The 25032-nt window shown below is 37.3% G+C and overlaps 1 protein-coding gene across 1 annotated transcript in view; it reads right to left on the bottom strand.

Annotated features, from left to right (window-relative positions):
- Window positions 1-25032, bottom strand: part of LOC126297964 (putative ammonium transporter 3) — a 259770-nt gene that overhangs the window by 57300 nt on the left and 177438 nt on the right. The window lies entirely within an intron of this gene.

A 25032-nucleotide genomic window follows, 5' to 3' on the forward strand; every position in this document is an offset into this window, starting at 1 on the left:
TGGTAGCTACGACTGGTCTTCGAATAAATAATTATTTATCACGTAAATAACGTGTTAGGTTTACTGTGGTGTATTACGACAAAATACGGAATTTTGTCCGTAGTCTAAGGCCCTTGCCAAGTTGGTTTACTGGTTACAGGCTACAATTATCACAAGAGCCAATCGCATGAGAGTCTAGTTTTCACTAACAATCCAGTGCTTACATATATATAATTCAAAAGAAAGATTAGACATAGAAGTCTTCCGCTTCGTAAAGAGTATTTTAACAATGACTAACGACTCATTGCTAGGAAGTTGGTCAGCAGCCTTATACAAAACACTGTTTGATCATTGATTTTTTTCTTCTTCAAAGGAAACACAGGATGGAAACGGTGAGTAGTATGGGACAGCGGACAGTATGGGCCAGTTGGTATTTCAACTATTCACTACTAGATAGCAGCATGGTACACAGTGTAATCTTTGCCGCCAGCGCCATTTCGACATGTGCAGAGACTTTGTTTGATTCCCAGTGCTGTATCGTCTGTGAGTGATGACTGTTTGTGCTCCTACAAGTTATTGCCTCGAATACTTCTTAACATCAGCCTGAATCATTACAGGTACGAATATACTTATGAAACTAGAGCTGTTATTCAGTTTACTCTGATCAAATAAGACCCTGACAATTGCATTTCGTTTGCTCTAACAATGTTTCGCTTACTACCATGTTTTCATGTTAGTGTGAGTCTGACAGTATGGGTCATTTGAGTCACAGATTCAATAAAAGGACAAAAAGAGCCTGAAAAGATTTTTATGTGAGTTTTATGAAGAAGCGCCCATATTTGACTTACAGGAAAAAAAATCAACTAATCTGATAGGGTGTGTAGGGTTTGATAAGCCACAGGACGAAAAGTTCTTCAGATAGTATGAAAAGCATTCCTCTTAAAAAAGCATTCCTTTCGTCCATCCGGGACTTTTAATGCGGACGAGACTGGTGTATAGTGAGTGCATGAAAATGACAAGGTGATTACAGTGAAAGGCAAACGTCAAACGCGGAAAATTACTTCTAGAGACAGGGGACGTAATGTTTCACTTCTAATTTGCATTAGTGCAACCAGGCAATTTATTCCACCGCTGTTTATTTTCCCAAGGAAACGAATGAATGACCATCTCATGGTTGGTGCTCCAAACGACAGCATTAGTTTACCAACTTCTAGTGGGTAGATAACAGCTGAGGTTTTTCTTAAGCGACTTCGACATTTTGTTTCTTTCACAAAGCCCTCAGGAGAACATCCTGTCTTACCGACTGTAGATGGCCATGCCAGTCACATGCACTTAGATGTCATCATGTTTGCTCAGGAAAACCAAGTCCATGTGTCTTCTCCCACACACTTCTCATAAGTTGCAGCCTCTGGATAGGACGTTCATGAAACCATTCAAAAACTGCTACAACACTGCTTGCAGTTTGTGGATGAGGGGTAATCCAGGGTCAAGAATTAATTACTTTGATGTTTCAAAATTGGTAGCTGATGCCTACAAGCAAGTTTGTCGACTAAATATTGCTGAAAACGGATTTAGTTGCACTGGCATTTGCCAGACAAATCCAGACATATTTACTGATTTGGACGTTATGGGCAGTGATGTTACTAACATTGTACAGGAACCTCTCCCCAAAGTGACCTCTGATGGGGCTGTTGTTTTTCAATCTAGGACACCCAAATCGATTTCACCAGCAGCTCTGATAGCGCCCTCCCCCCCCCCCCCCCCCCCCCGCCCCAGCTTGTTTACCAGGCAAAATATACAATCACTTCCGGAGAGACCACTGCTTGCTCCAATGCACTGCACTCAAGTGAACACTCTGATTTTGTGATTTTGCAAGTCTTTTAAAAGAGCTGTCGCCTTTGCCCTCCTGCAGCGAAAAGAGGTTGACATGTCAGAAAAGAAAGGTAGAGAGAGAAGCGAAATATTGACATCAACTCCAATAAAAATATGCTAACACAAGAATGATTCAGAAGAAAAGGAAAAAGCATAACAGAAAAAGAAACAAACGAAATTTCAAAACAAGAACAAACAATGATCAATAAAAAGAAGGAAAACGAACAAATCAAAATTTCTCGTAATGGCAGTCCTACACCAAGTACTTCTCATGACGTTATAGATGTAAAATGTATGTGTGAAGGCTGGGTACATGAGCTCTGTGCAGACATTGATGACTTACTTTTTTACTTTTGTGATCTCTGTAAGCTAAATAAATCACAGGGTAAATGAACTATAATATGTTACATATTGTGTATAGTATTCAGCAATAAAACTTCTAATCAAGACAATGTTTTTAATTTATGAACATAATCACATTGATGTGGCCCATACTACCCACCAATTTTTAAAATGCAAGGTGAATTCTAATTACATTTTTATTACACAGAAGAAAGAAGTTGAAAATATGATTTTTTCGCTCATAATTGAATTAAGCGACAAATATATTTTGTAATTTACATTTTTCCTTAAATGACTCATAATACCCACCGTTCCCCAATGAGTTTGTCTTGTGATATATCGTTTACCCAAGTTTCTGCATATGTCTCAGAATGCTTTTTTTTTTTTTTTGCTCCTAGTACAATCTACTTTATAAAACATCACTGTGTAGATAGACTATGCAACAGTGAGATGTTTCGCTCCAGTAATACAAGATTTGTGATTTGTCATCGATAACATTGTGTTATTGGAGCTCGAACTATGTATGACAGGCAGATTTATGATACAATCTTAACGTCAAGCAATTGCCGATATTACTGCAATGAGAACAAGTATGAAGTATTTTTTGCTACCAAATAATGCTTTTCGTCTTAATAAGACTGTAGCCAGCATCATCTAATTCCCCTCCCCCCTCCATACTTACGTGTTTACGCTATTGGTTGGTCAGTTTGTGTATGATCTGTGTACGACAAGATGATGCCTGGGATATATAGGGCGTGTCATTGTCAAAAACTGTTGGTTCACTGGGTGAGGATGTGGCTAGTTGTAGAGTTAGGTTAAACCAGGTCCACCGCATTACTGTCAGCTTTTAAAGTGTTTTACCAAATGATTGTAATATGGTTGAAGAGTATTACAGCTTGAATTCTTCATTTTATAAACAGAGGTGATGTCGATATAGAGTACCAAAGTTACAGTGTTGGAAGCTACAGTTTAATTTGAACCTCCAGAGAAGATAATAGCACGTAGTCAGGTGACATTACCCATGAGTGAAATTGATTATTAGGCTATCAGTTTTAATAGAGTAGAGTTTTAAGAATTTCACTTAAGTGAGACACTCTTTTTCAACAAATCGACTTATGCATATTATACTAAGCTAAATACATATTCATAACTACTTATATATACAAGGTAGTGATAGTTCATGCAGCAAATAAGTGATCGAGTTTGACTTTATTCTTATTAGTTCATTCTTCACTCTAACACTCTTAATAAATGAACTGCTATATCTCACTCTCTGAATAGCAACAGTGGAACTGTTCGTTCTGTGTTTCGTTGTATACAATGCTTGCTCCAGTACTTTATACAGATATGCAGGATAACGTCAGACGGTGAAACGAAAACTGAATGAAGGCCAGCAGTGAATGATAGAGTGCGGCAGATGATGTTTGATGTGGAATTATGGTCAGCGACAGATCCACTGGATATGACCACACTTGACAATAGAGGTGAGTGGACGTGTGAAGATCTGTGAAGAACTCCAGGTAGGTGGGCTAGTGATGCCATGGCTCCCTGTCTGATGCCTCCCATGGCTGCGGTCTCAGGATTTCCACAGCATCATCTGGCTTAAGCTTCACAAGTAGCTTATGCCGAAGTGGTTTCCTGGGGGCCCTTCTGTTTTGTGACAGTGGTGTGCGGCGGGGAGGTTGAGTGGTATTTGGGCAGAACTGTAACTGCAGTTCACGTGACAGACCTGGCAATACCCTTCATCTTTGACAGACAGACACCTACCGACTTCTACTGGGAAACCTAATGTGAGCGTACCTCTTCTTTAAGGTGAATTGCTGTTTCAGCCAAAACTGCGAGTTCCGACAAATACAGAGGTTAATTGCATACTTTTAGACTCTTCACTGAAGTAGTCTGACGATGGGATAAATTTAAGAGTTACAGAGGAATCTCTGTCGAAATTCTGCACCCTTACTAGGAGATTTGCAACAAAGCTACTGGCTATTTTAACCCATAAGTTCTAGGAAGGCCTTAGTCGGCATTCTGCACCCCTCCATGAAGAGTCTTTAATCATCTATATCAAAGCAGCTGGCTTTACACTTTTCCTCAGATTCACTTGTGTCTTTGAAGAATGGAGCAACATTCTATATCGGTGAGAGCAGATGTTCACCATTATTTTCTAGGAAGATCTTCGAAACTGCCACTGCCGAAAGGTGAGACATTTTCTGTATAAACTGCTCCTCTGTTGGCAAGCCAGAGTCGTGGTATTTTTCCGCTGCAACTGCAAGAATGTATTTAAAGCAACGTTGTTTTGCTGTGTTCACCATTATTTTTTCAAGGGGACCTTTGAAACCTCCACCGCCATAGGGGTAGAGTGGTCCCAAAGACTGACATCCTAATGGTTTCTGGTATTGGCTTAGAATCATTTAGCGTCTCATCAAGCAGAGGAAGCCACTATCATAGTAGACCATAGACCATTATCAGGACACGATAACCATTTAACTTCTCAACTATCAAAGGAAACCACCAATATAATAGAGCTTTGTTAGGACACAAAAACATGCTCCCAACCCTATGATCACAATTTCCAAAGCGCCCTTGTGACAGCACCAGATCGCATTCCATCTGCAACCTACACGACTCGCTGCACGTTTGGGTATTCTACAGTTACCAAAGCAGCTGCATTGTTAGTATTCACTGCATTGGTCTGCCACATGGGGAAAAGCAATCCACTACCAGAGAGTCAGGCGTGTACGCTGCCATCAGTCGCCTGCGGGTAGGTAGTTACACAGCTTGTCGCGTTATCAGGCCACTACCACACTGGCGCTTGCCTCTGAAGCCAGACGATACACCAGATAGTGGCCTACAGTTGTTGAGTCCAGACAGGAGGGGATTATATGCTCCTAGCATTCTAAAGACACTATGTGTGATCACGAATCTGGTATGAAGTCGAGTGCTGGTGCGCTGCAATGACAGAGTTTCTCTAGCATCTGCTCAGAGTTCATAGCAGAGGGTGCATGCATTATTTGACTTGCAGTATGTGTTAAGTAATATTTGAGATTTGTTTTAAATATGAGTTAGTGACGATTTCAAATCATATAATGATATGTAATTAGGATATTTAGTTGCCAATACATGCACCTCCGACATCAACAGCCGACCTTTTCCCTCAAAATAAATCAAGCAATACTCGTACCTTCCTCTCCAGCAGCTCAGCACAGACTGACTCTTTTTTATGCCAATTCACAAGTGGGAAAGTGAAGGAGGGAAGGGGGTAAGTGGGGGAGGGGAGAGGATTACCAGGGGAGGGGAGACGATAAGTGGGGGAAGGGAGAGGGGAAGCGGCACAGAGGGAATCCGACAGTATCCTCTGGAAGTGGTATGAACTAGACACCAAAAGTTGAAACACCTGGAATATTTTAATTTCCTGCCATTTTTTGAATTTCCTACCATTTTTGAGTTTCCTGTCATTTTGAATTTTATCAATTTGCATAATTCATTTAATTAATCTTAATATAAATTTAACTAATTTGCATATCAATTTGCTTGTGACATTGCCACATATACCACCCACCAGGAGGCGAATATGGTGGCCACCATCTTGGATAAATTTGGCAACAATGCAAAGTATGCCAGCACAAAGTTTGCTCCTTTACTCACATCAGCTGAGAGCAGGTCCTGGCCCAGTGTGCTGTGGATGTCTGTTGGGGCCAAAAGGACTTTCGATGAGTGAATCCATGCTTAGGCTCGATACCTGAATACTGCATATCCCTGTAGTCAGTTGTTGAAGTGACGTTAAGGTGGCAGACTGAAAAGCAACATAAAGGACAGCCCAAATGGCAGTTCCAGCTTACAGTTGCAAACGAAGTACTTGTATTGCCTCAGCATGGGTGACACAGGCGCCCAGCACCGAAGCTGAACAGCTTGCAGATGGGCAGATCGGTTCTTTATCCACGGAAAATCGAGCTGGCACCCATTCTCAGCCAGTCAACATTGCTAGGGATGCAGCTTGCAGATATGAAGTCTTCTCCATGACTAGATGGCTGTAGACATGAAGCAGTGGACTCTATGTTAGAGGCAGCTTGTAGACACTTGTGGAATGCACCAGAGCATCATGGTCTTCCATTGGTATCCATAATGTAGATGAAATGGCTTTGATCTGAGAATACTCTTGATGTGGGCAGAGGTTTTATAGCAGTTGGTGACATGATCCACACTGGTAACTGAACGTGTTCTTATTTTCTGAGCGTATCAGCACTCTCAGCTAACCTAGTGCTTAATTTCAGGGTTTCAGAAGGTTCTTTTATGCAACGATTTTATCTTGAAAGGCTTCCCCATTACGTCTCTAGATGAAGTTTGAAGTTACTACATTTAGCCTGGAGCGTTGTGTCTGCTCTGCAATGTTGTTCAAAGTCCTGAATCGGTTGTTCTTGGCTTCCCTCTCGCATAGTCTGATGAAACAAGGTCATAGCTTGTTTGTACTTTGGGCTTCCTGTGTTAACATCTGGTTATGACACAACTGCATAGCCAGCAGATGTGTCGCACTTCGCGAGATCTCAGTCGGTTTCTAACAAAATTTTATTCCTGCACTTGCTTACTATTCTACTATGTAACAACATGATATAAGCCAGTGGTAGGCATAAAACATCGTCCAAAACTGGACTAAATGTTTCTCCAAAAAATTATTTTGAGCAATTACTAAAAAAAGCCCACTTGAATTGTAAATGGTTCGAAAACATGCTTGACTTCTTAACAACATATAATCCAGAGCAACTAGGGAGCATCATGACGGACACAGAGAGACCATGAGGTTGTTTTAACGAGACTGAATACTGCAACACGCAAACCCACCAAACATAAACGCAAGATATACCTATAAAAGCAGAAAAAATTCTATTAATCTGTAGAGGTAGACCAAATGCGTATTAGTCTAAAAGGAGTAATATCAACAGAAATTGAGCGAAATCTACCAAATAATTTAATAAGAGACTTAACTCATCCCCCAAGGTATGCTGAACGGGTCAGGACACTGTTACAGAAGTAATGAAGAAAGCATACTAAATTTAAAAGAACGGTATATTCGCAAGGCTGGCCAGCTCTTATACAAGCACGACATTTAGCGTGAGCTTCAATGCGAGATGTTTTTAAAACTCCGTTTCGAAATCTGGCTGAAGATTCCAAGATTCCAAAGTAATTCTGGTTGCACGTAAAGTATGCCAGCAGGAAGACAGCGATGACAGCATCATAAAAAGTAGAGTTACTAAATACATTTTTCTAAATTCTTAAACAGAAGAGATGAAGTAAATATTCTAAAATTCAAATAAAAAACTAAAGCCAAAAGGAGTAACTTACAAGTAGATACCCTTGGTGTAACAAAGCAACTCAAATTGCTTGATAAAGGCAAGTCTTCCAGTTCACATTTTATACCAGTTTGATTCCTTTCAGACTAAGCTCCATATTTAGCAGTCATATACAACTGCTCACCTGACGAAACATCTGCACCTCAAGACTGGAAAGTTGGCAAAGGCCACACCAACACTAAAGAGAAGAAATAGGAGTACTCCATTGAATTACAGACCCACACCAATGATGTTGATTTGCGGTAGGATATTGTGATAAATACTGTGTTCCAACATCATGAATTACAGCTTACCTCAAAGAAAACGATCTATTGACACAAAGTCAGTACAGATTCGTGTGCAACAAAACTAGCTCCTTATTGCTCATGAAGTAATGAGTACTATTGACAGTGGATCTCAGCTTGATTCTACATTTCAAGATATCCATCAGAGTCTTGATGTCATTCCTCAGAATTAGATTCTAGTCACATTGCGAGCCTATGAAGTATCATCTCAGTTATGCAACTGGATTCATGATTTCCTGAGGGAAACATCACAGTAAAACAGAAGTGATATCTGGTGTTCATCAAGGAAGCGATGCAGGCCCTCTGGCGTTTCTTACCTACATAAATAATTTAGGAGACAATGTAGCAGCCAATTAAGATTTTTTAAAGATGATGCTATCATTTACCATAAATAAGTGTGAGGTCATCCACGTGAGTACTAAAAGAAATCCCTTATATTTCGGCTACATGAGAAATTCCACAGTTCTAAAGGCTGGCAATTAAAAAAACCTGTAGATAACAGTTATAAGCAACTTAAAGTGGAATGATTGCATAACGTTGTGAGGAAGGCAAATTGAAGACAGTGTGTTATTGGCAGACTACTTACAAGAGAGTACCTACACTATGCTTGAGTCTTGCTAAGTGGTTTTGTATCCTTTATGGACAGGAGTTATGGAGGACATCAAAAAGTTTCCAAAAAGGACAACTTGTTTTGTATTATGACGAAACAGATCAGAGGGTGTCATACATATAATATGTTTGTCAGGGTAACATAATTGAGACACAAGTGTTTATCATTGCAGCAAGACCTTGTAACTAAATTTGCTTCTCAAGCGTTATTCTCTGAATGTGAATAAGTTCTTTGATGTCCATGTACATAAGGAGAAATGGCCCCCATGATAACATAAGAGAAATAAGAGCTCACACAGAAAGACAGTAGTGTTTATTTTCCCCTCATCCTGTTTGTTTGTGGAATGATAGAGAAACAGTGTGAAAGAGGTTCAGTGAACTCGTTGCCATGCACTTAAGCATGAACTGCAGAGTGGTCCTGTAAGTAGATAAAAACTGCCAATAGGGCCCCACAGGGTGAGGCAATTGGCACTTCTCATTTAATTTCAACCCAGTATGAAAATGATTTAAAATCATTTAAATATAAATTTTTAACTATTAAAAATATCTCATCCACAAACAAAATATAGAAATTTGGAGAATACAGGAATAAAAATTTAAAACTTTTTCCACATATAAATGTATTCATTTCCTTAGAAGCTCAACAATTCTATTTATTTAAAAAATTAATGAGTTATAATTAGTTTTTGTTATATTACTGGTTGTGAATACTTATATACTAGGTATAGTGGAAAATTTGTATGCAGCTTAACAATGAAATTGAAATTATTTTGCCAAATAGATATAATAAATTAGTTATGGAATTTGGTTTTAATTGTTTTGAAGAACGAAATAATAAACTAAAATACAAAGGCTTAAAAGATATGAAAGTAATGAATTTCATCATAAAGATGTTTTAAACTAAAACTTACAAACCTAATAAAATTTTAAGCTCGTTTCTTCATTTTAAAAAATCAATAAACTATTATTTTTCCAATTTTAAAAATGTAATAAATTGTTTATCTTATAAATTAAATCTGCCAAATGTAGTATTTATATATCCACAACATTTATAAAATTGTTTGTACATTTTTATTTCAATCTATTAAATTTTTCATTTTTTTATATACTACTGGCCATTAAAATTGCTGCACCACGAAGATGACATGCTACAGATGCGAAATTTAACTGACAGGAAGAAGATGCTGTCATATGCAAATGATTAACTTTTCAGAGCATTTACACAAGGTTGACGCCGATGGCGACACCTACAATGCGCTGACATGAGTCAAGTTTCCAACAGATTTCTCATACACAAACAGCAGTTGACCAGTGCTGCCTGGTGAAACGTTGTTGTGAAGCCTCGTGTAAGGAGGGTAAAAGCATACCACCACGCTTCCAACTTTGATATACGTCAGATTGTAGCCTATCGCGATTGCGGTATATCTTATAGCGACATTGCTGCTTGCATTGGTCGAGATCAAATGACTGTTAGCATTAGCAGTCGAGATGACAGGCATCTTATCCGCATGCCTGTAACGGATCGTGCACCCGCGTCTTGATCCCTAAGTCAACAGATGGGGACGTTTGCACGACAGCAATCAACTGCACGAACAGTTTGACGACGTTTGCAGCAGCACGGACTACCAGCTCGGAGACCATGGCTGCGGTTACGCTTGATGCTGCCTCACAGACAGGAGCGCCTGCGATGGTGTACTCAACGATGAACCTGGGTGCATGAATGGCAAAAAATCATTTTCTCACATGAATCCAGGTTCTGTTTGCTGCATCATGATGGTCGCATCCATGTTTGGGGACATCGTGGTGAATGCACATTGGAAGCGTTTATTCATCATCGCCATACTGGCATATCACCAGGCAAGATGGTATGGGGTGCCATTGGTTACACGTCTCGGTCACCTCTTGTTCGCAATGATGGCACTTTGAACAGTGGACGTTACATTTCAGATGTGGTACGTCCCATTTCTCTACCCTTCATTTGATCCCTGCAAAACCCTACATTTCAGCAGGATAATGCACAACCGCATGTTGCAGGTCCTGTACGGGCCTTTCTGGACACAGAAAATGTTCGACTGCTTCCCTGGCCAGCAAATTCCCCAGATCTCTCACCAATTGAAAACGTCTGGTCGAAAACGTCTGGTCAATGGTGACCAAGCAACTGGCTCATCACAGTATGCCAGTCACAGGTCTTGATGAACTGTGGTGTCGTGTTGAAGCTGCAAGGGCAGTTATTATGGCCAGAGGTGGTTGTTGTGGGTACCATTTTCTCAGGAGCTATGCACCCAAATTGGATGAAAATGTAATCACATGTCAGTTCTAGTATTATGTACTTGTCCAATGAATACCCATTTATCATCTGCATTTCTTCTTGGTGTAGCAATTTTAATGGCCAGTAGGGTATTTTAAAATATAATAATTATTTTTCCTTGTAAATGGAAGAGAAATTAAGCAACTTCACTCTACTTCACATTCATAACTTTTGCAAAACAAATAATTTAGTGAGATATTATGAAGTGGGGAAAAATTGTTAATTAATTTATAATTAAACACATCATCATCATCTGTCAGAGAAGAATTGAAAGAATAATTTGGGAACAGTTACCTTGTTATGAAATCGAAGAAAGCGATGAAGATTTAAAACTCATGAAGTTAAACCGTTAAAAGAAATATTTCCTTTTCCTTCTAAAATTTTTTTGGGAAAACAAAAACCAGAAAAGACTACATCAATATTTAGGTGAAAAAGGATTTAAAGAAGAATATCAACAATAAATTTAGAAAATAATATAAACTTTCTTGACTTATATTTCTTGCATGCATCAAAGCTGGAAATTATTAAAACTGTGAAAGATTATGTAAAAATATTTCATGAGCTGAAAATAAATTTATTTTAGTGTGAGTGCAAAATAAAGACAAATGAGAAATATATGAAATTTGAGCATGAAGTTCATAATTAGGGGACTACTACAGAAAATGTTATGTCAAAAAATTTAGGAAAGAAAAATAACTATTTTAACACAAATATATAATTCTTTAGCGTGCAGTTCCAGTGGTACTGTAAATATGATTAAGGGAGTAGAGTTAACAATTAATAGATACATTTCACTAAGAAGTCCATTTTATATAGAACTATCAGAAAGAAAGCAGATAGTATAAAAGTTAAAAATAGCAATCAAAAATCTTTTCTATGGTGCATGGCTTAAGCATTAAATCCAGTAAACAGAATTAAATATAAAAATTAATACAGAATAGGTACTTATAAAAACTTTGCTATTGAGCTTGAAGAAAAAAGTACCTAATACTTCGCTTCCTGCTCAAACTAATATTTAAAAAACTGAGACTAACATTAATATATGAAGTAATGTTTAGTCATTTGATGGAACCAGGAAATATATCCATTACAGAACAAAATCTAAAAAAGAAAAATTGATCTATTTATTATTTTAAAATGGAAAATAATAGACATTACTGTTGGATAAAAGATTTATCGAAACTTATGTCAAGCCAAATTAATGAAAATGGTAATCAAAAATATATTTCTAATTATGGTTTTTACATTTTAATAATAAAGAAAAATTAGATGATCACTGAAGAAGTTGTTAAATTAATGACCCATTAAAAGTAGAACTAGCGGAGAAAGATGAATAAATAACATTTTCAAATTATAAATATACTCCAAAGGTCCTTTTTTGTTCATGCAGATTTTGGAGGATTGCCGTTAAATTTTCTAAAAATATCCAGATGCTGATGATATTTCTAATGGTTTCTACAGAGGAAAATAAATCAAAATGAACTAAAATAAAATAACCAAACTTATAATATACAATATCAATACAAACCAAGTGGTTGTTACTATTATATTAAATATTAATATATTTTTATTCCATTAAATATGTAAATAGATGCTACAAAGATCTAGTTGTGTGTAGAGGACTGAACTGCTATAAAAATATTTTTGTATGTACTAATGAAGAACTTGAACAACCTGGGGAAATTTATTCTGAAAAAGAGTAAATGATACCTTAAACTTATGAATAACAAGCAAAGTATAATAAATTTTAAATTGGTTCTTTGTGTAGAAGACACTATTCAAAGAAAAGTTCATCAACATGGTCATTTAACACGTAAGTGTATAAATCAGTCACTACTTACAATAAAACACCTAATTTTTTACCAATCTATTAACATACTTGATGTGGCTATAGTTGTCATCTTTTTGTGAGAGAAATTATGATGAAAAAAACTAGATTTACTACCAAATAATGAAAATAGATGTATTAGTTTTGATAACAAACACTAAATTTAAGAACTAGATTTATTGGTACACTTAAATTTATTGCCTCAAGCCAGGATCAGCTTTTTTCGAGATTATAAGAAAGAATTGAAAGGAAAAACGTTACAGATTTTTCTCAGAAACTCTAATAAATTTAGCTACTAAAAATGAATTTATTCCTGTGATTACAAAAAAACACGGAAAAAATTGTAGAAATGGAACCAAATTAAGAATCTGATAATAAATTAAACGAATATGATATTAGCGAAGAGGATTATAATCACGTTAAACTAATTTGTGAGAAATTAACACAAAATTTTAAGAGAATGTCATGACTTACATTTTAAAATGGATGTATCCATATTATCTGATGGTTCTGAAAATCATAGAAATCCTGTACAAATGCTTATGATTAGACCCTTCTTGGTATTTTATTGCTGCAGATTTATGTTTTGATTCGTTGTCCAAAAAAGACAGATCTACCTCTTGAATTGTTACACAATTATGACATGATTTTAATGAAAGAAAAGGGAAGGAGGAGTATAAACGATATGTGAAAACGAATAAAAAGTATATCAAAAATATTGTAATATTATTATATAGCATTTATTAATATACTTAGTATGTAAATAATGTGTACAGTTATGCTGTAGGTCAACTTCTTAAGTCATTACACAAATATCACATGATTTTAATGATTGGAAAAGGAATAAGATATGTTAAATCATATAACAAATATACAATAAATTATGGAAAAACTTTGATATCCGATTTTTGGATAGAATTAGATGCAAATAATCTATGTAGTATACAGCATTTTTATAATATATGTTATGGAGCTTCAAATTCGTTGTTCCAAATAATTTTGCTGTTAAAATAATTGAAATTTTTGACACTTCCAATATGGGTGATTTTACTAATTACATCTGGAATACCCAAAAAAATTAAATGAGGACAGTCAAGGTTTATCTTTTGGTCCCAAAAATATTATTGTGCCTCAGAGAGAGGAAGTAATTATGAAGTAAATTTGTAAATAAATATAATTACCTTGTTTAAACAGAAATTTTAAACCATATTTCCTCAAGGAATGAAAATAATAAAACTAAATCAGTTTAAAATTTTAAATATTTGCATATGATAGATTTAAATACCGAAATGAGTTTACAAGATTGTAAAGTGTGGTAATTTAACAATAAAGAACAACACAGAACTATGAGACTAATGCTTTCAACATGAAATTTATTTTCTTGAGAGTAATAAAAAGATTTAATCCCTCATGATAATAAGAGATATTTTTGAAAATAAAATACATTAATAAACCATATGGTCATTATGATATAAATTATATTTAATGTAGTTTAGTTTTAATGAATTTCACAATTTAATTATATCTATGTTTTTTATTAAAAAATTATTCAATCATGCGTTTTTTAACCCTAATCGATATTTTTCGAACCATCAAAATAATCATTTAGACTCATGTTGTTGTTGTGGTCTTCATTCCTGAGACTTGTTTGATGCAGCTCTCCATGCTAATGTATCCTGTGCAAGTTTCTTCATCTCCCAATACATACTGCAGCCTACATCCTTCTGAATCTCTTTAGCGTATTCATCTCTTGGTCGCCCTCTATGAGTTTTACCCTCCACGTTGCCCTCCGATACTAAATTAGTGATCCCTTGATGCCTCAGAACGTGTCCTACGAATCGATCCCTTCTTGTTGTTAAGTTGTGCCACAAACTCCTCTTCTCTGCAATCCTATTCAATACTTCCTCATTAGTTACATGATCTACCCATCTAATCTTCATCATTCTTGTGCAGCACCACATTTCAAAGACTTCTATTCTCTTCTTGTCCAAAAAATTTATCATCCTTGTTTCACTTCCATACATGGATACACTCCATACAAATACTTTCAGAAACGACTTCCTGACACTTAAATCTATACTCGATGGTTTTCTTCTTTAGAAACGCTTTCCTTGCTGTTGCTTGTCTACAATTTATATCCTCTCTACTTCGACCATCATCAGATAATTTGATCCCCAAATAGCAAAACTCCTGTACTACTTTAAGTGTCTCATTTCCTAATCTAATTCCCTCACCATCGCCCGACTTAATTCGACTACATTCCATTATCCTCGTTTTGCTTTTGTTGATGTTCATCTTATATCCTCCCTTCAAGACACTGTCCATTCCGTTCAACTGCTCTTCCAAGTCCTTTGCCGTCTCTGACAGAATTACAATGTCATCGGTGAACCTCAGAGTTTTTATTTCTTCTCCATGGATTTAATACCTAGTCCGGATTTTTCTTTTGTTTCCTTTACTGCTTCCTCAATATACAGATTAAATACATTGGGGAGAGGCTACAACCCTGTCTCATTCCCTTCCCAACCACTGCTCCCCTTTCATGTCCCTCGACTCTTATAACTGCCATCTGGTTTCTGTACAAATTGTAAATAGCCTTGCGCTCTCTGTATTTTACCTCTGCCACCTTCAGAATTTGAAAGAGAGTATTCCACTCAACATTGTCAATAGCTTTCTCCAAGTCTGCAACAGCTAGAAACGTAGGTTTGCCTTTTCTTAATCTAGCTTCTAAGATAAGTCGTAGAGTCAGTATTGCCTCACGTGTTCCCATATTTTTACGGAATCCAAATTGATCTTCCCCAAGGTCGGCTTCTACCAGTCTTTCCATTCGTCTGTACAGAATTTGCTTTAATATTTTGCAGCCGTGACTTATTAAACTGGTATTTCGGTAATTTTCACATCTGTCGTCGCCTTCTTTCTGAGGGATTGGAGTTATTATATTCTTCTTCAAGTCTGTGGGTATTTCGCCTGTCTCACACAGTTTGCTCACCAGATGGTAGAGTTTTGTCATGACTGGCTCTCCCAAGGCTGTCAGTAGATCTAATGGAATTATGTCTACTCCCAGGGCCCTGTTTCGACTTAGGTCTTTTAGTGCTCTATCAAATTCTTCATGCAGTATCACATGTCCCATTTCATCTTCATCTGCGTCCTATTCTATTTCCATAATATTGTCCTCAAAAACATCGTCCCTGTATGGAACCTCTATAAACTCCTTCCACCTTTCTGCTTTCCCTTCTTTGCTTAGAACTGGGTTTCCATCTGAGCCCTTGATATTCATACAAGTGGTTCTCTTTTCTCCAAAGGCCTCTGTAATTTTCCTGTAGGCAGTATCTATCTTACCCGTAGTGAAGTAAGCCTCTACACCCTTACATTTGTCCTCTAGCTATGCCTGCTTAGCCATTTTGCACGTCCTGTCGTTCTCATTTTAGAATCATAATACATACAAAATGTAGAAAACATTTCTTCTGAATGTAGAATGTCTATGTCTGGGATTTAACTATTTACAATTTTGTTGTTTCTTTAAAAATATTTTTTTATATTATAATTCTCTAACTCTTCCAATATTAGCTGATGTTTATAGAATTATTATAAATGTTGTAATTTTTGTTATACTCGAGAATACATTTTTATGTATAACTGAATATTGCTCTTAGATATTCAATACTTATAAAAACAAATCAAACTGAATTTTTGACTATTCACACATTTTTGAATGTATGTTTTTAAAACTTATGCTCCTATCATTTTAATCAGTAATACAAGTTTAGTCTGTGATTCAGGCTATATAATAATATTTAGAAACATATTTGCCACACAAATGAAGAATGTTACTATTATCCCATATTTTTATGATGTTTGTTTAAACAAGGCCTACACTTTTCGCAACAGTCAGCTTTTGTATATTTCTTGGAAAAAAATTTCTCACTCCACAATGTTTACGAATCTTTGATTTAATGGCTTCCATTTATTTAGGGATATATTTACATAAAAATAAAACTGAGAGCTAAAAATATAACAAATTTTTATAATAACTGGATTCGTTTATAGACCCTGTCTACAGGAAACTTCAATACAATGATAAACTTACTCAATAATGTTAAATTAAACAAATATTTATTTAAAAAATTGAAGGAATAAAATTTTACCTCAAGAGACATGGTATTTAGACCCACCTTTAGTAGCTCATGATCCATTTCGTGACTTTAATTGATTAATGCAAAATAAGATACTGATATAAACCTATACAATTTTATTACAAATTATCCTCTTTTTGTTATTTTATATGACTCAAAGGTAAATATTGTAGAACACAAAGAAATAGTATGAAATATGTGCTAGTTTTATTGATAAAGTTCAGTTTAGCCCATATAATTTTTTTGGAAAAAATTTAACTTAAGATGCTCAGCATAAAAAATTTAAAATACCTGCATTTTTTAGGTACTGAGTGGAAATAGTGGATATTTTAATACTTTTTTGTTAATTCTCCATTATATATCTTGCAGTCATAGTTTAAATAATATTCAGATTATATGGTTTTTATGTGATAAATTTTTAGAAATATGCTGAAACAGATAAAATATTCAAGTTCTTCAAATAATGAGTGAGAAACTTGTAAAAATAAAATATGAGTTCATATATAATCGTTTAATATATTTGGTAACATATAATTCATAGCTTTCCACTTTATCTGTTTTCTCGTAATAATATGATGTTCTTCTCGATCTCATAGGTAAGAGAGAGTTTGATTTCTTAAATTTTTTTCAAAGTATCTACATTTCTTTCTTCATAATCATTCGCTATTTTTTACAGTTATAAAAAGAAAGAACTTGTTTTTTTGAATTTCTTCCTGAATATCCATCTCTCTTTCCTCATAATTAATAAATTGCTTTGCATATAATTCTTATCCATAGTGATCTATAGAAAACTCAGTACCCCCATTCTCTATTTTGCTTGATGTATGTTTCATAATTAAAAACGATTTAAAATAATGTTTGCAAACATTACATTCAACTTGTTTCTCTGGTGGTTTATCTCTTCTTTCAATAAAAATATCTTAGTAAAATTGAAATTCCCCAGGCATATTAGTCATATTTTATTAGTTGTAGCTCATAAGTAAAAACGTTTTTCGATTTTTAAAATAAAAAGGTGTGTGAATATTTGAATGCTAAATTTGAGGAGTGAATTTATAGGGCGAAAAATTTATTATAGTTTTAAAAATGAGAAAGAAAGTCACTATTAGTTTTACAAAATAAGAAAACAAGTTTAAAGTTTTATCAGGTTTAGATTTATTAATTTAAAAATTCTATTTTGTGAAACTCATTAATTTATATTTTTTATTCCTTTACATGTATTTTAATATTTCGTTCTTCAAAATAATTAAAATCATATTCATTAATTAATTTATTATATCTGTTTGCAAAAGTAATTTTTTAAATTCACTATTAAGTTTCATGTGTAGTATTTAAATATTCATTGCCAGCAAAATTACATAAAAAATTTAATTTGAGTCATTAATTTTTTCAAGCTAAATACAATAGTGGAGCTGCTTAAGAACTGAGTCTATTTATATATAGAAAAGGTTTCAAATTTGTACCCAATTATTCTCAAATTTTTTAATTTTTAGTTGGTGAGATTTTTTATATTGAGTTAAAAATTTATGTTAAACTGATTTTCAGTAATCTTTATGTTTGGTTAAGATTTTAGAATTACATGTTTGTCAAATCATTTTATATTCTGTTACATCTACAATGTTTATGATTTTTTATTTAGTTTAGTCCATTATATTTGGTTACATTCATTTTTAAGGGAGGTTGGAAAGGTTAAGTTGTAGAAACAAGATCAGTAGTAATAGATGAAAACTGACAATTCTCCCACCCTGTAGTGCTGGATGCGGAAATTTCATCTACTCATGTAGAGGTAACAATAATCTGCTAGTATCTGTGGTGGGGGTAACAAGGAGGAATGGGGCAGAAAGATGATGGATAGTAGGATGAGGGACAGGAAAGAGCTCCTAGGTGAAGTATAAGATGACTGTGTGTGTGGGGGGGGGGGATGGGGGAGGGGGGGAAAGGACTTGCAAGTGTGTGGTGGGACAGAAGGCATGTGTAGTACTGGAGTCGAAATGGGGTAGGGGATAGGCAGGTGGGGGACAGGGACTAGAAGAGTCTGAGGCAGGGGGTTATGAGAATAAAGGATGTGTTGTAGGGAGAGTTCCTATCTGCATGATTCAGATGGTGTTGGTAGGAGGAATGTTGATGGCACAGGCAGTGAAGCAGTCATTAAAGTGAAGCACACCATAATGGTGGCATGTTCAGCAACTGGGGTTCAGCTGATCTGCAGTCCCAAATTTCTGCATCTCATTTCCCAGATTGAAACTCCCTCTCCTGGTCGTCAAGCAGCATGCACTCACTACATCAAAGAACTCTCCAACATGTTCGCATCATACTCCCATCTTGTACTGCCACTATCACACGCCTCTCAAGAATCTCCAACAAACCTTCCCGATATCCATTCACAGCCACCAAAACCTGCCTTGCAGACCTTCTACATTTACCATAGTCATGATCCAATCATCCAACAGCCTCAGTTCCACAGATATGTCACTTCTTTCCAAAGTCCTTACCTCTTGCCTGACACGCAAATTTACTCATGCTGAGCTTGTTAAGGACTTTTCCTTCTCTGGGTTTCTTCAATGCAGACACTTTTTTGCTACCAACCTGAAATGTATCTTGTAAAACACGTATGATTTTTATTTCTTAAAATTCTTACAGTGAAATAAGTAACCTCTAAGGGAACCATGTCATAAAACATTTATATAACATCAAAGACAAGAGAATGAATACTGAATGTCATCAAAGAAAGTGAATATGAGACATGTTAATGAAAATTCGTTAAACTCATTCATTTTTTTAATGAATCAGCAGATGCAAAAGTGTGGTCTTTCTCTCCTAGTAACTCACTTCTGATTTTGGCACTAAACCTATAGGTGGTTCCTGTGATTGCACTTTTTAATTTGTCTCATTTATTGAATAATAATAAACATATTGACAGTAAATGTGTGTACATTCATCCTACATATGCATCTACATGGATATTCTGCAAATTAAATTTTAGTGCCTGGCAGAGGATTCAATTCTCTATTATTCCAATCTCATATAGCATGCAGAAAAAAGAAACATGTATATATTTCCGCGCAAGCTCTAATTTCCCTTATTTTATCATGGTGATCATGTCTCCCTATGTATATAATTCTTAGTAATGACAGTTTAATTTTATTGTATGACTTTTATGTTGCAAATGAATGCATCAGGAATTGTACACATATTGTTTGCAGGCAATAGCTTACTGCATCATGTCATTTTAATTCTACATTCTTAGAAAGTTGAACCTTCATATTCTTTTCTGTCACGTCAGAACTAATACTAATTACTACATTTTACATGGAAATTAATTTAGTAGTTACACGGTCAAAGTACTTTCAAACCATGATAATATACAATAGCCACCAGGGTATGATACATCAAAAGAAAGATAATAAACAATGACCTACAAAATTTAATGAAGCTTATACACTGTAACGAGATAACTGATTACTTATTGATGTATGTTAATAGTAACTTCATTCTTCCATCACAGTTGTGATGTATCTTTCCCAAGGCAAGCCTTCGTTCATGCAATGCATGCTTTTTGCATGATTTAATTATTTTCATCACTTATCTGCCAGGAAGAGAGGCTATGTTACAGGCACTATCAGACATACTCAGCCCAAAACCAATATGGAACCTTGCCTGCCTCAGTTCCCTCCTCCATCCAACCATGACAAGCCACCCCTGCCTTCACATCATCCCCTGTTAACTTCTCAGGATTTCCTAACCTCGAAACTTGCATCACTTTCTTTTCCCAAATCCCTTAACATGGAAACCATTCTTATATGTGCAGGAAGAACAACAAACGGCCACCTAAAAACTGATGCTGACCTTTACAAATGCTCCACTACTGTATTCTTAGACCATAGGAATAACTTAGTGTAAAGATCTTGTCACCTGTCAGGTATGCCCAACTAGAAACCCTACTACAGTTGTCCCACTCCATAAATCCCACATGATCTCCAGTCCCGCCTCAAATCCTTATGTTTATACCCTTTCTCTGTTCACCCTCACTACTCCCTATAATCCTCCCTTCTACATACTTCCTTAAGTTCACAAACCCAACCATCCAAAATGGGACTTCACTGCTGTTTACTGTCCCTGAAATGGTTCAAATAGCTCTGAGCACTATGGGACTTAACTTTGGAGGTCATCAGTCCCCTAGAACTTAGAAATACTTAAACCTAACTAACCTAAGGACATCACACACATCCATGCCCGAGGCAGGATTCGAACCTGGGACCATAGCGGTCGCTCAGTTTACTGTTCCTCCACATAGAGAATTGTAGAACTTGTGGACCAACATCTTCACCCTGTTACCCATAACCTAATCCCTTATATAAAAGACTTTAACCACTTCCTCCATTGGCTTGCAGGAAATGGCACAGGAAACAGCAACAACAGCGAATTCACATCTGAGCAGCCGACTGGAGTGGACGCCTGCTCATTGCACTTGGCTTAGCTGCTCAAGGACACTTTTGTCGCAAATAAGCTGAAACCAGTGTAGCTAACAGTGAACGCTCAGTGGGACTCTTCCGTCCTTTCGTAGGGTGTTTCAGTGTCATGCGGCCGTTCATGTTGAATAACCCTGCTCTCTTGCACCACCCACTGCACTTCACTCAGATAGGCGGTAGGAACCCTCCCCCCTCCTCTTCTGTACAAAAATATAGTATTCTTACGAAAAAGCAATAATTGTCTTCTTTCGAAAAGCGAAACTGTCGCACAACTCACAACCTATCCCAAATGAAGTATCCTTATGCAAGGGAGATGGCCGAACTTCCTTTCATATGCCCTCCAATAACCCGCAACAAAACTACTACACATGAGGCAGGGATGCTGACTGTTCCCGTCAACATCTCCATCCCACTCGCCATCTATCAGGAGGATATGACTTGGCTCGAAAGGAGCCTCAATGCCTCCCATCAGGTGGCACTGGCGCAGAGAGAGATGGGATCATGGACCAAATGACAGGCGGGACGACAGCACACAAACAGGAACGCCAACAACACACACACAGCCAACTAACTCACTGAACGTGCCCTCACTATCGCCGCTGTGCCCCCCCCCCCCTCTCACTCCCAAATCGGAAGAACTGATTACGGAGACCAAAGAGGAACAGGAGAACAACAGCAAACTTTGTCAACTGGCAGGTTCACGTCACAAACAGAAACAACACACACAAACACGTGAGCCCGCTAGCTCACAAGGCAATCGCCGATGACTTTTGCCAACATGAACAACCTCAAGCACAAGCAGCACAAGGGAATCCACAAACAAACCTATAGCAGTTAACACCACAGCTCCTCACATGCAGCTATGCAGAAAACCACAACAGCATCGACATGTTTCCCATCGGCCATAAAACGAAACTATACTTATCTCAGCAAGCTGAACAAATAATTTGTAGAGAAACACTCCTCCACCACATACCACACAAAACTTCCTGAGGATCACACATCGCTGTGCGTGGGTAACAAAACAGATTACACAAACCTTCTGAGCCTCCTCAAAGCTCTGGGAGTAGAATGTCACATGTACAGAACCCAGGACGAAAAAGTATAAATGTATGTCGTGAAAGGATTCGACATTACAACCCCAAACGATATCTTGCAACAGGGGCTGTTTTCCTGGATGTTGAAAAGGCCTTTGATTGTCTATGGCACAACACTCTCATTTGCAAACTCAGTGATGATGGTTTCCCTGATGGACTCATACATCGCTTACATTCGTATCTCACCAACAGATGCTTCTATACCTATGCTCAGGGCAAACAATCAATACAACACTATATACCAACAGTAGTACCCCAATGTAGCATCCTGGGGGCCCTTTTTGATTAACCTGTACATCAATGATTTTCCAGCTACACAAAAAATTGGTGGTAGGCATCTACGTTGATGACAAGGCCATCCTAGTGCAAGACTGCAAAGCGTTAAACATTAATTCATGATTACAGACAGCACACAGAACTGCTGAGGCTTGGTTGGAATGATGGTGTGTTAAAGTAAACGTCGACAAGTATGAGATTGTTCTGTTCACACACAAACAGAAACAACTACACAAACATCAAAACTACAGACAAATATCACTACACATAATTCCAATATGTTTCTGTAAGAAAGTCAGATGCCTCAGTATCTGGCTGCACCAGAAACTTACATGGGGAGACAACACTGAATACATAACCAAATGAGCAAACACAAGGCTCAAGTAGCTTTATCCAATGTTCAACAGGCAAATCACACTGAATAGGTGGGTGTCAAGGTCCATGTACACAACAGTATCAGACCACTGATGACGAATGCAGGTCCAGTTTGGGGATGCAGAGCTCCAACACCTCTGTGGTGCCTGCAGATCATACAGAACAAAGTGCTACATATCATAATCAATGCTCCACGACGCACACACACTGGGGACCTCGACAGGGAATTCCACCTTGAGACTCTCAAGAGATATTCAATAAACTTGCCATGGTATAATTCCATGCCCACTTACACATGGGGCATCTATAGGAATACTTCACTACCATCCAGAATCTTAGAATCCAACTCCCTCATCTAATTCATATTCATGGATGAAATCTTCATGATCTAGACTGAGGACACCCTATTCACACTCCTCCAGCAACTCAACACCTTGTGCCCAATTTATTTCACACAGTTATCCTCAACACACAAGCCAGTTTCCTCGATGTTGGCCTCCACTTAAAGAACCACTATATCAATACCTTCATCCACTTAAAATCTACCAACCAACAGCAATACCTCCACTTTGACAGTTGCCAACCATTCCATACCAAGAAGTCCCTTCCATCTTGCCTAGTCAACCTTGTCTATTGTCTCTGTAGTGATGAGCATCCCCTCTCCAAACATCCCAAGGGTCTCACTGAGGCCTTCACAGACAAAAAGTACCGTCCTAATGGTCCAGAAACACATTTATTGTGCCTTGTATCTCCAGTCACCTATTACAACCCATATACACACTATTTGACCACAGAGGAGCTCTTCTCTTGTGACTCAGTATCACCCAGGAATGTAGCAAGTGTATCGCATTCTCCAATTCTCCACTAGGGCTTTGGCTACCAATTGTCGTGCATTGAAATGAGGAATGTCCTCCCCATCCCTCCCACAGTTGTATTCCAACAGCCACTGAGTCTATTCAGTGTCTTGTAAGGTACGCACGCTGTACTGTGGGCGATCTGTATGGTTGGAAACAAAAAACACACTTTGTACATCACAGGCCTTAAGATGACCAGTTTCAACTGTCTTATCTTGATATACAACTGTCATATCTTGATACAAACCCTTTGCTAAATTGCACACAGCTGATACAACACTTTTATCATCCATGCTTGTGTGTGGGTCTTACCAACTGAGTTTTTTTTTTTCAAGATATGCTTATGTGAGGAGTGCCTGTTATGCTTTGCCTTCATGTAATGTAATATAGCAATTATTTGCCAAGTTCCATAAAGTCATATGATGGCAGCAAAAGCCTGTTGAAACCATTCATCATGGAACAATAAAAGTGGCTGCATTGCAATCACTGCATACAAAACGTGTTCTTCATTTCCTACTCAGTATCCTTGATCTCCCAACTTCACCTCTGCTCTAAAATCATTGCCTTATGGCTCATATCTCTGCAATAGACCTATATGCAAGATCTGTCTCATACATCCACCCACTACTACCTACCCTTCTTCTCACCTCTCTCCTCTTCCTTTCCTTCTTTCCCCCCCCCCCCCCCCACCACCTCCAACCCCAAGCATAGCCTCCAATGCTGCTCCTGGCAACCCAATGCCATCCACATCATGTCCCTGCACATCCTCACAGACAGCACTAACATCTTCTTGTACTCCTACCATGCTATCTCTCTCACCCTCCAATCAATGGCTCCATCCTCCACACCCCACCACTCACCCTAAAAGATTGCTACGGGCGCCAGATGTAGTTTGCAGTCAGACCTCAGTGCCTGGAGACTGTGGCCATGCGTGCATGAGTTGTGCTTGTGTGAATGTGTATATGTTTTGTACATCAGAAGAAGGACTTCATCCAAAAGCTTAAATATTTTAAGTCTTTTTCACTGTGGCAGTCTGCTACCGCACCTTCAGTATGTGGTGAGTAGCTACTGTAATTAGGCAAAAAGCGTTACAAACGTGTAGTTTCTAGATTTTTAAAATACACTCCTGGAAATGGAAAAAAGAACACATTGACACCGGTGTGTCAGACCCACCATACTTGCTCCGGACACTGCGAGAGGGCTGTACAAGCAATGATCACACGCACGGCACAGCGGACACACCAGGAACCGCGGTGTTGGCCGTCGAATG

This window comes from Schistocerca gregaria, chromosome X, assembly GCF_023897955.1.
Source record: "Schistocerca gregaria isolate iqSchGreg1 chromosome X, iqSchGreg1.2, whole genome shotgun sequence".
Taxonomy (NCBI): Eukaryota; Metazoa; Arthropoda; class Insecta; order Orthoptera; family Acrididae; genus Schistocerca; species Schistocerca gregaria.